At 44.1% G+C, this 15,095-nt stretch overlaps 2 protein-coding genes across 4 annotated transcripts in view; one reads left to right on the top strand and one right to left on the bottom strand.

Annotated features, from left to right (window-relative positions):
- The window catches only part of ASTE1 (asteroid structure-specific endonuclease 1), a 291,631-nt gene that overhangs the window by 163,851 nt on the left and 112,685 nt on the right, over window positions 1–15,095 (top strand). The window lies entirely within an intron of this gene.
- NEK11 (NIMA related kinase 11) overlaps window positions 1–15,095 on the bottom strand; it is an 835,513-nt gene that overhangs the window by 789,243 nt on the left and 31,175 nt on the right. The window contains exon 1 of one of the 3 annotated variants that reach the window (XM_085630660.1): window positions 1,301–1,713. The exons of the other annotated variants lie outside the window; for them this stretch is intronic. The gene's annotated coding sequence lies outside the window, so the exon portion shown is untranslated. Of the gene's footprint in view, window positions 1–1,300; window positions 1,714–15,095 lie in introns of those variants that run through there. 3 annotated transcript variants of the gene reach the window in all.

Below are 15,095 nucleotides of genomic sequence, written 5' to 3'. Positions count from 1 at the left end.
AGGAACATACACAAGCTTTTGAAAGCCTAAAGGAAGCTTTATGCCAAGCACCTGTTTTAGCAACACCATGTTATAGCAAACATTTTACACTCTTCGTTACAGAACGCGAAGGTACTGCTTTGTCAGTACTCACTCAGGATCAAGCGGGATCACGCAAGCCATGTGCTTATTTTTCCAGTACATTAGATCCCGTAGCTCAGGCTTTGCCCGCGTGCCTGAAATCAGTGGCAGCAACAGCTTTAGCAATCAGACAAAGCGATACCATAGTGTTAGGACATCCATTGACAGTACAAGTACCACATGCAGTAGAAGTTCTTGTGAACCGAACACAGACACAACACTTGACCATAGCAAGACTTACCGGTTATGAACTGACATTGTTTCAGCCACACATAGAGATCCGACGGTGTAATACATTGAATCCTGCTACACTATTACCTGTAATTGGAACAGACCCACTAGCTCATGATTGTGTTGAAATTATTGAAATAAAGACGAAACCTAGACAAGACTTGACAGACGTTCCATTGTTAGATCCAGACCTGACGTTGTATGTAGATGGATCGTGCATGAGAGCAAGTACAGGAGACTTAGTGGCCGCGTATGCAGTCACAACAGACACTGAAGTTATTGAGACAAATTGTATAGATACTTTGTCAGCCCAAGCAGCAGAACTTATTGCTCTAACACAAGCCTGTATTCAAGCCACAAATAAGAAAGTTAATGTATACACTGACTCACGTTATGCATTCGGAGTTGTACACGACTTCGGCGTGCTGTGGCGAGAGAGAGGTTATTTAACCTCCCATGGTGCCCACATTCAGCACGGAACCCTCATTCATGCCTTGTTAGACGCAATACATCTACCAACTGCCATATCGATTATGAAATGTAAAGCACACACGAAGGTTACTGATATCATTTCTCAAGGCAATGATTTAGCTGACAGAACAGCTAAACAGACTGCTCAGAATCGCACATTAGACATGACAAAGCCAATAGTTCAGACACCAACACAGTGTATGACAATTAAGGATCCCGCACTTGACGTAATTGACATACAGACACATGCTACTGCAGAAGAATTAAAGAAATGGACTGAACTAGGAGGGATCCAGACAGATCAGGGATGGATGACGAAGGAGAAATCTGTATGGTTTCTTCCTGACTCTATGGTCCAAGCCATTATAGCTACAATTCACAGCCCAGCGCATTTAGGAGAGAAAGCTATGCTAGATAGCATTCAACACATTTGGTTCAACAAACATTTACGAGCGGCAGCTAAACAAAAAGTCCGTACCTGTATGATATGTTGTCAGTTCAACCCAGGAAAAAGTGTTCCCGTAGAACAGGGTGGATTCCAGACTCCTGACCATCCTTTTGAAGTGCTCCAAATGGATTATATCCAGATGGAACGATGTCGAGGATTCAAATATGTTCTGGTAGTTGTCTGCGCTCTCTCCCGATGGACTGAGGCGTACCCAGTATCAGATTACACGGCCCCGACTACTGCCAAACAGTTAGTTCGAGAATTCTTCCCACGGTACGGTTTACCACGTGTTGTATATTCAGATAACGGCCAGCCTTTCTCATCCGAATTAATGAAACATGTCTCACTTTTGTTGGGATATCAGTGGAAATTCCACTGTGTCCGACACCCCGAGGCAGCAGGTCTCGTAGAACGACATAATCAAATTTTGAAAATCAGATTGTCTAAAATATGTAAGGAGAAAGGTGTTGACTGGATAGTAGCATTACCAGTTGCACTATTTTACATAAGAATGGTAGCACACTCTCGAACAGGGCTATCCCCGTATGAGGTGATCTTCGGAAGACCACCAAATATGTGGGGGACGCCTATACCACGTAAAATAACTGATGTTAATTGTAATATGCTGACAGATTACTTGGCTTCCTTGATGTCTGCACTACAATCTTGTCGTTCACAGGTAGCTGCAGCTTTTCCTGACAACACTGAGGTGAAACCCCATGACGTTGCTCCGGGGGATCTGGTGTTTGTGAGGAATTTCGATCGGAAAACCCAATTGGAGCCCAGGTGGAAAACACCGAAGCTAGTCCTGCTGACCACAAGAACAGCCGTGAAAGTGGAGGGCCGCAAAGGATGGATACATTCCAGCCACGTTAAGAAATTTCATGGACTATCCTCGGATATAGACACTGTGCCCTGCACTCCCTCACAGACTGATTCAAAACTTCCCTTTGTTGAAAGGAATGACTCTCAGAACTATAAATTAAAACTTAGGCCCAAACAGTCGAGCAATTTGATTGTTTAAGTCCTCTCCAAGGTGAAGCGGTTGAATTGTCTCTGACATGTATCCCTTGGACCTGAGTAGAGAAAATACCAGAGAAATGTTGAAACGACAGGCGTATTGTAAATCACTGCGTAGCTACTGTGTGAGGACATTATTAATTCTGTTTTTATTGAGTGTTTTAATAATCATTACGAGTGTGATTTTGCACATATATCATCCTATTTCTAGACATGTTTATAATATTACTGCTGAACATTCTTTTAGTGACCTACCGCCACATGAATTATCTTATAGACTTGCGCTGCGCAATAACACTTTCATTAGTATGTTACATCATTCCCATCAGACTAGTAATGCCACCAATTGTTGGGTGTGTGGCCGACTCCCTCCCTATCAGAATAACAAAGGAGTTCTGCCTTTCTTTCCACATCCGTTCACACACAATGGCTCCTGTGGAGCATGGTTTAGTTTACTAAATTCCATAGACCCAGACACAGCAGTTTATCAACAACATTGGATATGGGGAAATCTGAATCTAGTTTTATTCAAAGTCTGTCATCCTAATAAGGAGGGTCGCCCCAGTAGAACAGGAACTGATCTAGAAAATGAAGTGTATAAATTAGGTAATTTTACACCTAATCTTATGATTCTGAATGTCAAATCCGAAGTTGAACTAATTCTGCCCACTATGTCAGTATTTCCAGTTAAGGGTGAATTATGTGTAAGAAAAGTTGGTTCCATACATATGGGCCATAGCCAATGCGTTACTACAGTAGAATATAGTGATCAAGGTAAATCTTCATTTAGAGCTTCTCGCCATTCTTACTTTATATGTGGTCAGACGGCATATATGCGTCTGCCTCTAGATTGGGATGGTACCTGTTACATAGCATTCCTTCTGCCACCTGTTTTCCTAGCTCCACCTGATTATTATCGAAATGTTCATTTAGTACACAAAAGAGAGCGTAGAGATCTCCCAGTTGTCGATTATACTGAGACGGCATGGGACAAGTATGTAGATTTCAATAAAGGTATCTTTCCCTATATAGGTACAATATCAAATAGTAAGCTGATACGTAGACTAACCAAGACTCTTGAAGCTGTAGTAAACGAGACTATAGCCGCCCTAGGCAATCTGACAGAGGAACAATCAGTGATGAGAATTGTTGTTCTCCAGAACCGTCTTGTCCTTGACGTCATCCTGGCCGATAGGGGCGGAGCTTGCAGGGTCATCGGATCCAGCTGCTGCATATTCATACCAGAAAATTCGCCATCTGTATATAAAGCTATAACACGCCTTCATAAGATTGTGAGCCAGATACACGAAAATCCAGGCACTTGGACGTGGTCCGGGTGGTTTTGGAGTGTGATATCAGCCTGGGGATGGAGAGTTCTATCCTTCCTAGGTATTGGCCTTCTTATGCTCTTCAGTTGTTGTTTATGCCTGCAATGTGGACCAGCGATTTGTGGTCTGTGTGCCACATCATGCATTCCATATCAAGGTTCTCGTTCAAGATCCCGGAAGAAGAAAGAAGAACAAATGATGCTCCATGAGCAAATCGATGGAATGATGAAGATTGATATCTCTTGAAGGGCAAGTAGGGGACAAGGAGGGAATGTGGAAATGTGGATTTTCCTGATCAGTTATGTCCCCTATCTTGGACCCCAACGGTTCTATGTGCATGTCACAAGTACATGTATGTTCCCTCCAGTTCCAGTTTCCAAAACGCAAACATATGTGCGTCCACCGTCAACATGTTCTCTGTCAGATCCGCCATCAATGGGCTGGATATTCGATTCTTAAGTATGAAAGGCCACCGACTTTATATGGCTAAGTTACTCTATTTTTACAGTTCAGGCAAGTAGGCCCGATTCTGTCCTCAAAGCCTTCCCTGCTCTCTGTCTCTGACAGTTTCAGCTTGAGCTCGCATCTGTATCCATGAACTTTGTCCTACTCCCTGTGCAGCTAACGGTGCCTGCCTCGGCCAGTTTTTTCCTGCCTGCCAAGAAGCTGTATTTCACCTTCGAATTATCTACTTTGCTCCTCAGCCGATGCATTCCTGTCCAGTGATTTAGGTAAACATTTCCTTTAGCTCACAAGCAAAGGACTCGGCCTTTCCGTCCTCCTGCAAGTAATTCATAGCCCTGTTGCCATGGAAAGTTTTCTGCCCCTCGCATCTCATATAGACACTTAGACGCTTGTACACGCACACAGTCAGTATAGAATAGATTCTGTCCGAGAGTCTCTTCTTGTGGATAACATAGTTCTCTAAACATAGGATGTTAGATATGATTTGGGATTAGGTTGACTTGACCCCCCAGACTTCTCGTCTCCACATGTAGAGCTAAATGTCAAGTCCCCTTCACCCCCTAGTTGCACGTCAATCACACGTCATGCTGCTGCGCGCGCATCTATGTTAAGTATTATCTTATAGATCCACCTATGTATTACATCATAGCCAATCATGTTCCTTTTTACTCATTATTACACCCATTTTCGGCTACGCACACCAAACGTCAATGTCCTTATCAATTGTTACGCCTACTGTATCCACTTCATTGTGATGTATGTATTATAAAAGTTACTGCTTGTCAATAAAGTATTGTACTTCACTTCCTGAACCCTCGTGGTGACGGAACCTGAAGGCCGCCACTCGAGTCGGCCATTTTGGATGGAATAAAGCCCATTTAGAAACCCTCTTATACCACGGATTCTGCCTCTTGTTATTCTGAGCTATTTTACTTTATTTTAAAGATTCCGTATGAAATTCAGTTTAGGTAAAAAGAATATTTACCACACCTGACCTGGACTGATCACTGGGCAGTGTTATTCAACATCCTGGCAAATAAAACCTCCCCCCACTCATACCTATAAGACCTACTCAATTTAGAGCCTGGAGCCGAGTAGACCAGCAGCTCCTTATATATCAATTGTCATTATCCAACTACGAGCCTACAGCGGATCCTACACTAGCCTCCTCCAAATACTCAGATTGGCTGAACATTGCCTTTAAAGCACTGGTACCTATGAAAAATCTCTCTAAAAACAGAACCTCACCATCAGCCCCTTGGTTTTCAGACGCCCTCAGATTAGAAAAACAACGCTGCAGGAACCTCGAGAGACACTGGCGCAGAGATTATAACACTACCGACAAAGCACGCTATAAAGATGCAATCTACCAATATAAACAGCTCTTGATTCCTGAGAAAAGCAAATATTACACCAATCAAATAGAAGCAGCCCAAGACTCCACTAAACGACTCTTTCAGGTAGTCTCCAAACTGTCAGGATCCACAGTAAACCCCCCATCAGCACCCACCCAGGACCTATGCAATGCCTGGGCCAGTGCATTCCAAGACAAACTCAGCAAAATATATGATAACTTCACCACGCAATATAAAAATGATCACCCATCCCCCCCCGACAATAATGACAATTCTCCTTCCTTACTGCATTTCCATCAAGTCTCATCCAAACAAATCAAAGACCACATCCTAACCATAAAATCGGGCTCTCCAACGGAACCATGTCCAGCCTCGGTATTAAAACTCATTCCTGATCTACTAGCCCCTAACCTCACAGACATCTGCAACGTCATGTTTGACACCGGTATCTACCCCACAGCTTGGAAAAGGGCAACTATTAAACCTCTGCTGAAGAAGCAGCATCTTGACCCGCTAGACACAAAAAACTATCGACCCATTACAAACCTCCCCTTCCCAGCAAAACTCTTTGAAAAAGTAATGAACACGCAACTAGCTCACTACATTGAAGAAAATAATCTCCTGGATGAGACACAATTTGGCTTCAGGAAAGGCCACGGGACAGAAAACGCCCTCATTAAGGCAGCAGACGAAATCAGAGCCACCCGAGACCAAGGTGGATCAGCAGTCTTGATACTGCTGGATCTATCAGCGGCCTTTGACACGGTCGACCACGCCACTCTGATCGACCGTGTCTCAAACATAGGCGTCAAACTTAAAGCCAAGGAACTACTGGCCTCCTTCCTTTCCAACCGCACTCAGCTAGTGAGTCTCGGCGAATTTAATTCCCCTCCATTTACCCTCCCGTGCGGTGTGCCACAAGGATCATCCTTAAGTCCGACACTGTTTAACCCCTTCGATGCGGCGCCGATTCCCGCTGAGCGCTGACCGTTTCTTGCGCGGGCGTGGTCATGACGGAACGGTTCCGTCATGAGCACAGCTCAACCGACGCTCATGACGGAACCGTTCCGTCATGAGCACCGAAGGGGTTAATATCTATGTGTCGGACCTGGCCAAGGTAATTAAGACTCATGTATGTATGTATTTGGTATTTGTAAGGCGCATAAATCACCCTTAGGTTTCATAGCGCCAGCAGATACTCAGATTGGTAGACAGGAGGTTAGGCAGTGCTAGAATAGCCAGGTTTTTAAGTTTCTTCGGAACTTCTGGTGATTAGGTTCTAGCCTAATGAATTGAGGTAGAGTGTTCCAGGTTTCTGGGGCTATTTTGGAGAAGGATCTGTCACCGTTTCTAACTGTGCGCACTTTGGGAATGGTAAGGAGGTGCCTGCTAGTAGATCTGAGTGTTCTAGTCGGGCGGTAGTCTATCAGCTTTTTAGCTAGGTATGTAGGACCTTTGCCGTTTAGAGTCTTATGGACCAGACAGCAAAGTTTGAACTTAATGCGCTTTTTTATGGGAAGCCAGTGTAGCAACCTCAGACAGGGGGCAGAGGGTGTATGGGGGGTAAAGTCGAGAGCCATCCTGGCTGCAGTGTTTTGCAGGACCTGGAGTTTAGTCAGGAGGGCTTCATTTATGGGCTTCATTTCATGGGATGAGGCTGACATCCTACGCCGACGACACACAGCTGGTGCTTGCAATCAACAACGACAGAGGAGCAATTGTGGCCAGTTTTCAAACTGGCATGCTTGCCATCAGTTCCTGGATGGCTAAGAATTGCCTAAAGATGAACTCCGACAAAACGGAGGTAGTGATCTTCGGCAAATTACATCCAGCATGGTCCCCTACATGGTGGCCGACCACCTTGGGACCTTCACCCCTCCCAGAACCTAAAGCAAGAAACCTTGAGGTCATATTCGATGACAAACTGACCTTCTCAGCTCACACAAACGCCATTGTCTCATCATCATTTTACACTCTCAGAATGATCAAAAAACTGTTACCTTTCCTCCCCTCAAGTGCAAGAAAAACACTGGTCAGTACTCTAGTAATGTCCAAAATCGATTACTGCAATGGCCTGCTCATTAATGCCCAGCAAAAGATTACCAACAAATTACAGATGGTGCAGAATGCCGCCGCCAGATTAATAACAGGCACCCCCAAGTACAATTTAATTTCCCCGGTGGTTCGGAGTCTGCACTGGCTACCGATAACAAGCCGCATCAAGTTTAAGGCCCTCTGCATTGCCTTTAAGGCCATTCACAATACCGGACCAGACTTTCTGAAGAAAGCGTTGTGTGCCCATGTGCCTAGTCGAACCTTACGTTCCTAAACCGCCAACCTGCTGATGGTTCCCCGCACATACAAGGCATCCTGGGGTGGCAAGAGATTCACTGTCGCCACTGCCAAACTGTGGAACTCCCTCCCTCAGCACATTAAAGCCTGCCCAACGCTACCTGCCTTCAGGAAACGTATAAAGACCTGGCGTTTCAATCAATGAGCATCCCACTAAACGACTACTCCTTTTCAGTCCGTAGCGCCGAGACACCCACGGGTATTTGTGCACTCTATAATTTGCTTGAATAAATAAATTTGGAGGAGGTCTGATATTTGTTCCTCCCGAGAGGATGCCCTGGCTCCATCTGGTCCCTGGGGGTGGGTCCCTCTGTCCAGGGATCCGAAACATCGAGAACTAATTCTCCAACCCTCCATCCTAGAAAATTAGAAATTAGTTTTATGTTTTTTGATATTTGGCAAGAAAACGTTCCTTTATTCTCGCTTCATTTTGCCAGTTTTTTGCAGGCTTTTCTTACCTTTCTCATGTTTTAAGAGTGTTTATTTTTATTACTAAGATATTTTATCAGGTGACAAGGTTTCTTCAGGTGGTGACTGACAGCGCTGCTTCTTCTAAACACTTCTCTCCTTCTCAGCCTTCGCTTCGAAGCTGCTCAGGGTTGCCTGAAGCAGATAAACAAGGACCCTAATATCATACTCAAACAGAGAATAACTGCTTATTTACCTAATCCAAGCATAAACTAAGTACAAACTTAACTATAATCCACTTTCTTTAGAAACAATTCTGGGTGTAGCTACAACTGACAGAATGAGGCCTATAAAGTGCCCATCCACGTGATTACTCTGGAGAAATAAAGCTTGTGTAAGTGATCTTGTTGGGTCACATTGTGTGTTTAACTTTCCTTTGGTACATTGGGCCGTCCAACATTTTCTTAATCCAGTATCTGTGACTCACGCTGTGGTTAGTGAGGTTACTCTGAGCCACAGACTTGACCCCAGGCACGGACTCTTAAACCCCTTTAGTAAAGCACTACCTAGGTGGCACACAACCTGTGAGAATGTCAGTGGCAGTGGTACACCAAGGCCATGTCTTAACGCAATACAAGGAATGGCCACTAGATGGCATTAGGCAATAACAATTTGCCTTCAAATGGCCTTCTGAAGGCATAATCTAATTTTGCTTGGGGCTCTGAAAATCCTTGGAGCAGAGGTGGAGCACAAACCCTGCAGAAGAAATAGGTTTACTCCTATGCCCTGATATTGGCATAGAGAATCCCAATGTTGAATGCAGATGAAAGCTTCTGAAAGGACATGAGCTCTTACTGCACTGCAAAACAAAGAAGATGCACCAGTCCTCAAAACAAATATACCCCGTAACATGCAGTACCAACACAGAAAAACATAATAGATGCTGCCATGTCTTCTATTGCATCACAGCATTCTATAGCAGATCCCACTGTTCCAATCCAGACGAGGCGCCCCAATGTTTTTGTGACCCCCCCATGTTCTCCTATCGGGCTCTTTCCTTCCTTCCCAGCATCCTCTCCAAGTTCCACTGCTGGTGAATATTTTACTCCTCACTTCCTGGCAGCTTTGACCAAAGCTCACAGTCCACTGATCCTTTTGGTGGCTCCTTGTGCAAGTACCAGTTGTTGCCAGCAAGTTAATTAAAACATTAGAGCTACTGGAGCCCTTCCCATATAATGTTACATAAAATGGTGTCTACCAGTGAGATGGCAGTGTACTGTGCATGCACTTCCCTGGTCTCGGTTCCATGCTGGAGCAGGAGCAGACATCCCAGAGCAGTGAGGGTGTGATCATGTCATGCTAAATCAGGTGTCTCCAAACAGTCGATCACCTTCTACAGATCATTTTTCTGCACTTTAAATTTCTCCCATTTAAAAAAATGTTTTTATGTTTGTGTTAAATATGTAACGGTGCCACATATGGCAAAAGGTATGTCACATGCCACAAGTGCATACAACACGGGCTCTCAGTCACTCATACACATATATCCCATTCGTATGCACACATGTTCATGCATCCCCAGAGACCTCACTTCCCACTGATACATGTGTTGGAACTGGCACTTTATGGTTGGCTTAGGTGGTGCTCTAGTCAGGCAGAACCTACCACTCCTGTCAGGGGTAGGTGTTAAACTCACCGAATAACCTGCGCTCACCCTTAGGTAGCTTGGACCTGTGCAAGCATTGCCACAGCACTCTCACACAATATCACACTGATCGTCACAAAAGAGACTTCACACATGGTGTATGTAAATAAAGTTTGTATTCAACACACACATTAACTAACACAACATGAACATCATGTATTTCTGGGCATAAATCACATTTGGAAATATCCCTAGCAGTACTACGCCCAACCGTGTCGAAATGACATCATTAGTATGTACACTTGGGAAAGATCCTACTTTAGCCCCTAGCACCCTTATGCGGTGTGAAACCCTGTCAGAACGAGGCCCACTCTGGCAATTATTAAAATTCAATCCTACACAGTTATAGGGGTGACAAATGCAAAAAGAACAATTAAAGGACAGAATGTTGAGCAATGTCAGACATTCACACCAGTACAGAGATCTGGGCCTAAATCCATCGATTTTTTGCTTCCCATGCCATTCCAGTTTAAACCCAGCCATATGCAAATCAGTCTTGACCCTGTTCCCCATGGGAACAGTCCAGCCCGAACTGCTACTCCAGTTCCTCCCTGGACTGGAAACAAGCATCTTAGGACCGGTTTCAGGGTTTCACCCCTCATCAGACAGTCTAGCTTGACTCCAGTGGCATGGAGAGCACGGGACTCATGTCTGGGCAGACCCATCCCACTCGGGCGACAAAGGCAAAAAGAACAATTTATGGACAGAATGTTGAACAATGTCAAACATTCACCCCAGTACAGCGATAGGGGCCTAAATCCATTGTTTATTTGCTTCCTATGCCATTCCAGTTTAAACCCAGCCATACGCAAATCAGTCTTGACCCTGTTCCCCATTGGAATATACACACAATTATAGGGTACACCCCAGATCACAGTGATATACAAAATGTGTACACACAGATAATTACAACATTATTTAACAGCACTGTGGGCCAAGGCCATGTGGATTAAAACCAATGTCAAACGTAGTATTAATTTGGCAAGGAATCAACATGTAAACCAACACCACCATGTGGTGTAAATAATAGCAGGTGGTCCTCATATAGTCACTCCCACAGACTCAGCACTGTTATGTGGTACAACGGATATCACGCATGTCCGTATGGAGCGCACTTGTCCACACACAGCACAGTAATGCAGTGCAACTGATATCCGGCAGGTCAATTGACAATACAAATGGGGACCCCGTGGTGCCACGCTGCAGATGGTAGTCAGCCCATGCTAGCCCTATTCAAGAAGAGTGCCCGGTCCCTTCCAATGGCAGTAATCCTTCTTGTGCACAACAGGTTCCTCTAGAAGTGTGCACCACGCAGTTCTAGGATGTCTGATCCCACGTCACCACAAGTGTATCTCTGCCCTGTTGAAGTATGGCACCAGTAGTTATACTGTAGTGTGCTTTTGAAGTTGAGGTGGTTCATAGGGTTTCCCTTTGAGCCACAGATGTCCCCCCTAAATTTGTATGCAGATCATAATCTTTAGTGGGGCCATGTTCTGGCTTCCCAGAGGCCAAGTGTCAAAAACTCTCTCCCTAACCTATCCAGCCAGGTCCTCAAATGGCAGAGGTCTGTCATTCCAGTTGCATGCCCAATGTGTATAGCTGTCTCTGGGGAACACACAGATATGCTCCCCCATCCTCCAGTGTGGACTGGAGACAAACTAAAAGGCACACAAAGTGTTCTAGGGCAAAGAAATGCCCACTTTCAAGAAGTGGCATTTATACGCTATTAATGACAAATCCACCTTTACACAGGAGGGGCTTTGTCATTGTGAATCCAATGATAGGAAACATTATGAGGCTGCTCCACTGCAATCCACTATTGCAGCCTGAAACAATTTCAACCATTCCCCTATGTTAACCTATGGGAAGAGCAAACCTCATGGGTAGTGAAAACACACATGGGTATTCTTCACTACCTGAGCAGGGAAATCACATGTGTACCGGCCCTGCCTTATACCTACCACTTGCGTCACCCCTCAAGACTTACCCTAGGGCTGCTCTAGTGGTAGGAGTGGCCAGAAGTTTAGAAAGGTCAACCTGAGCATAAGTGCACATGCTCACTCTCAGCCATTAATGGCAGGCTTGAGACATGTTTAAAAACATCAGGTAAGCACCACTTCCTAACATGTGTAAGAAAGGCGCGTGCACTTTCACACTGCATTTACAGTGGGAAGGTGCCCAGAGCCCTAAGGCCACAAGCAGAGAATCAACAAAACACCCGTTGTTGTCCCATGGTAAGAACCAACCTCCTAGGCAGGAAAAACACACATGGGGGTTCTTCATTATCTGGGCATAAAACACCCATGTGTACCTGACGTGGCTTTCGCCTACTTGTTGCTCCGACCCTCAGGGCTTACCTGAGGGATGCTCTAGTAGTAGTGGAAGGCCCACTCAGGGTTGACTAGTGAGCTCGAAATGCCAACCTGAGCATAAGCGCAACTGCACAGCCACATGTGCAGATTCACCAACAAGCACATACAATGACTAGCGGATGCCTAACACACTGGGAAAGCTCTACGTTCAAAGGAGTGTTCTAAGTTAGGAAGGTTTCATACTGTAAGAAACTAGTGATGAGCCCCTTAAGTGACATACCGTTTCGGACTGACTGGATGAGCACCACAGAAACAGGAATGTGGAGCTGGGTTTGATTGGAGGCTCAAGCCCAACCCGTTCAATGAGCAGAAATAGTATAATAGAACAAGGCTTTTGAGTGCTTCAGGCAAACTACAATGTTTCCATTGGTAAGCTCCTCAATACACTGATAATAAGGTTAGCTGAAGATTTGGAGTCAGGACATGTTGCTTGAGGTGACCTTGATGGGCTCATCTGGGCTCGGAATCTCATTGCACATTTTGCCCCATCATGGCTGAAGACAAGAGCCCCAAGACCACTAAACAAGGCAGCTTAGACAAAGATGCCCAATCCGGAGACATTGACCAAGCGCAATCATTGAATACGGTCTGTGCCACATTATTGCAGCCTGGACTGGCTTTAACCATCACGACAGAGACAGTCACTATCTTGCAGGGCATTAATTATTTCAGAGAGGCCCTTGAGGCCAAAATCGGTGCAATCGGCTTTGACACATGCAGAGTCTTTCTATTATAAAGTATAAGGAAAAGTAAAAAGTTAATTAAACGCGAAAAAAATGAGTAAAATAATTTTTTATTAAATATGACTGTAAAAAAAGTATATATTTATTTTAAATGTAGAACAAACGGAAATACATGCTGCAACACTATTTATTTAATTTTGAATTAAGTCCTCAATTAATTTTAATGTATTCAATTAAATTTTAAAAAACTTCTGAAGTTTAAATTAAAAAATAAATCCTTTTCTGAAGTAAAAGTGATGCATACAATTAAACATGATTTCATTAAGAATTAATGTTACAATAATTTGAAAATTGAAAAAAGTTTATTAAAATATGTCAAAATGAAATTAAACATGTTTTTTAGATTTTTGTAACATTAACTTAAAAATATTTATATGTTTAACTATTTAAAATAATGTCATTTAATTTAGCATTATGTCCCATCAGGTTTTATTTAAATTCCCACCTTCATTATTTTCTATGGGAGGGTGTTGTAGTACCAGTGGTTGGCCCTGAGTAGTGCTGAACTTACTACAGATCTGAGTTGAATTACATTTGCTACTATTTTCGGTCCTTTTTGGCTTTTGCAGCTTTAGCAGTACAGTATGTGAATAGCAATGGGCTTACTATTTTCTAGGTATGTGCCTGTCCCTCCCTAAACACCTCCCTCATCCTCCCTAAACCCCTCCTTACTTCTCCATTTAGTAGTCAGCAAGTCAATAAGTCAATTTTTCCTGCCACTCCCTACTTGTTCCTCCCACATTCACTACTAAGGGCCCAATTACGATGCGGTTAGGAAATCTTCCCAATCGAATCGGTTTGGAAATGATTTCCGTCTGACTTAGATCGGGAGAGTCCGACCGACCGAGTATGATTCATCCGGATGCTTCCAGATACGATTTGGTTGGACTCCCATTGACTTTTATGGGAGCCTTTGTTCCTAACCGCATCGTTATCTGGCCCTCGGTTTGGAAGTCACGTTCCCAATCTGATTCGGAAGGAACAAATGCCATTCGAGGCCTTCCTAACCGCATCGTAATTGGGCCCTAGGCGGGAATGCTTTCCTAACCGCATCGTAATCGGGCCCTTAGTAGTATACTTACATGTGTAAGGATCTACTCATAGAAAAATATAGGAGATGTGGAGCTGGACATTCACACTCGTAAGTTTCTGAATAACAGTTTGAAGTACTATAGATGCACTATTGTAGTACTGCATAGAATTTCTGTCACCAACTACACTCAGGAATACTCTACATACCAAGACCATACTACCACTTAGATTGATGGATGAGGCGAGGACGATGTGGTGTGCGGTTCATTTATCAACGAGGTAACAAGGCAAGTAAGATATTACACTGGTTGAGCCACAACACACCCAAGTGAGACCTCATTATGCAATTATATGATGGCCAGGGCTCTGTGGCTAGGGGTGATGGGACATAGCACAGATGTTTGTGTCATACTGCTCTGCCCTGTACTCCCACTGCCGGTTTCATTGCCAATCTCTAGGTGAGGTGCCTGACAGAAAAGGAGAAAGATCTTCCTGAAGGTCATGTTTTGAATAGAGAAGACTTGGGCCAACTACAATCTGGCAAAACTCTGGGATCCCATGGACTCCCTGCTAAATTTTTCAAACTTTAGGCATGAAAATCTGTCAACCCTCTCCTAGATGGAGTCTGATAATTGTGAGAGCTTACCACTGAACTTGCGCGTGTCAAAATAGTCGTAATCCAAAAATAAGGTTGTCCCTTGTTTGACTGCTGCTCCTCGAATGGTCCGATAACCCTTCTCAAAACCATGGCCAATTCAGTGTTGAAGCTGATATGCTCATTGGTCATACCAGTTCTGTATTTATGCTGAAACGTGCTATTAGACACACATTTTGGGCATATTCATAATGCCCTGAATCTTGTGGACAGATAATAGGGACCGCTGCCACTACTTATGGCCAACTTTGAAAGGCCTTTGACTTGGTGGGTTGGGACTACTTGTTCACCTATTTGGGAGGGTCAACATGGGTCACAATTGTATGAGATATATTCGACTGTAATACACAGACCTGCTGGCGACAGTTAAGGAAAGAAGGGAGGTGACTG

Source organism: Triturus cristatus, chromosome 10 (assembly GCF_964204655.1).
Source record: "Triturus cristatus chromosome 10, aTriCri1.1, whole genome shotgun sequence".
NCBI classification, from domain to species: Eukaryota; Metazoa; Chordata; class Amphibia; order Caudata; family Salamandridae; genus Triturus; species Triturus cristatus.
This window is presented reverse-complemented; position numbering and strand designations above follow the sequence as displayed.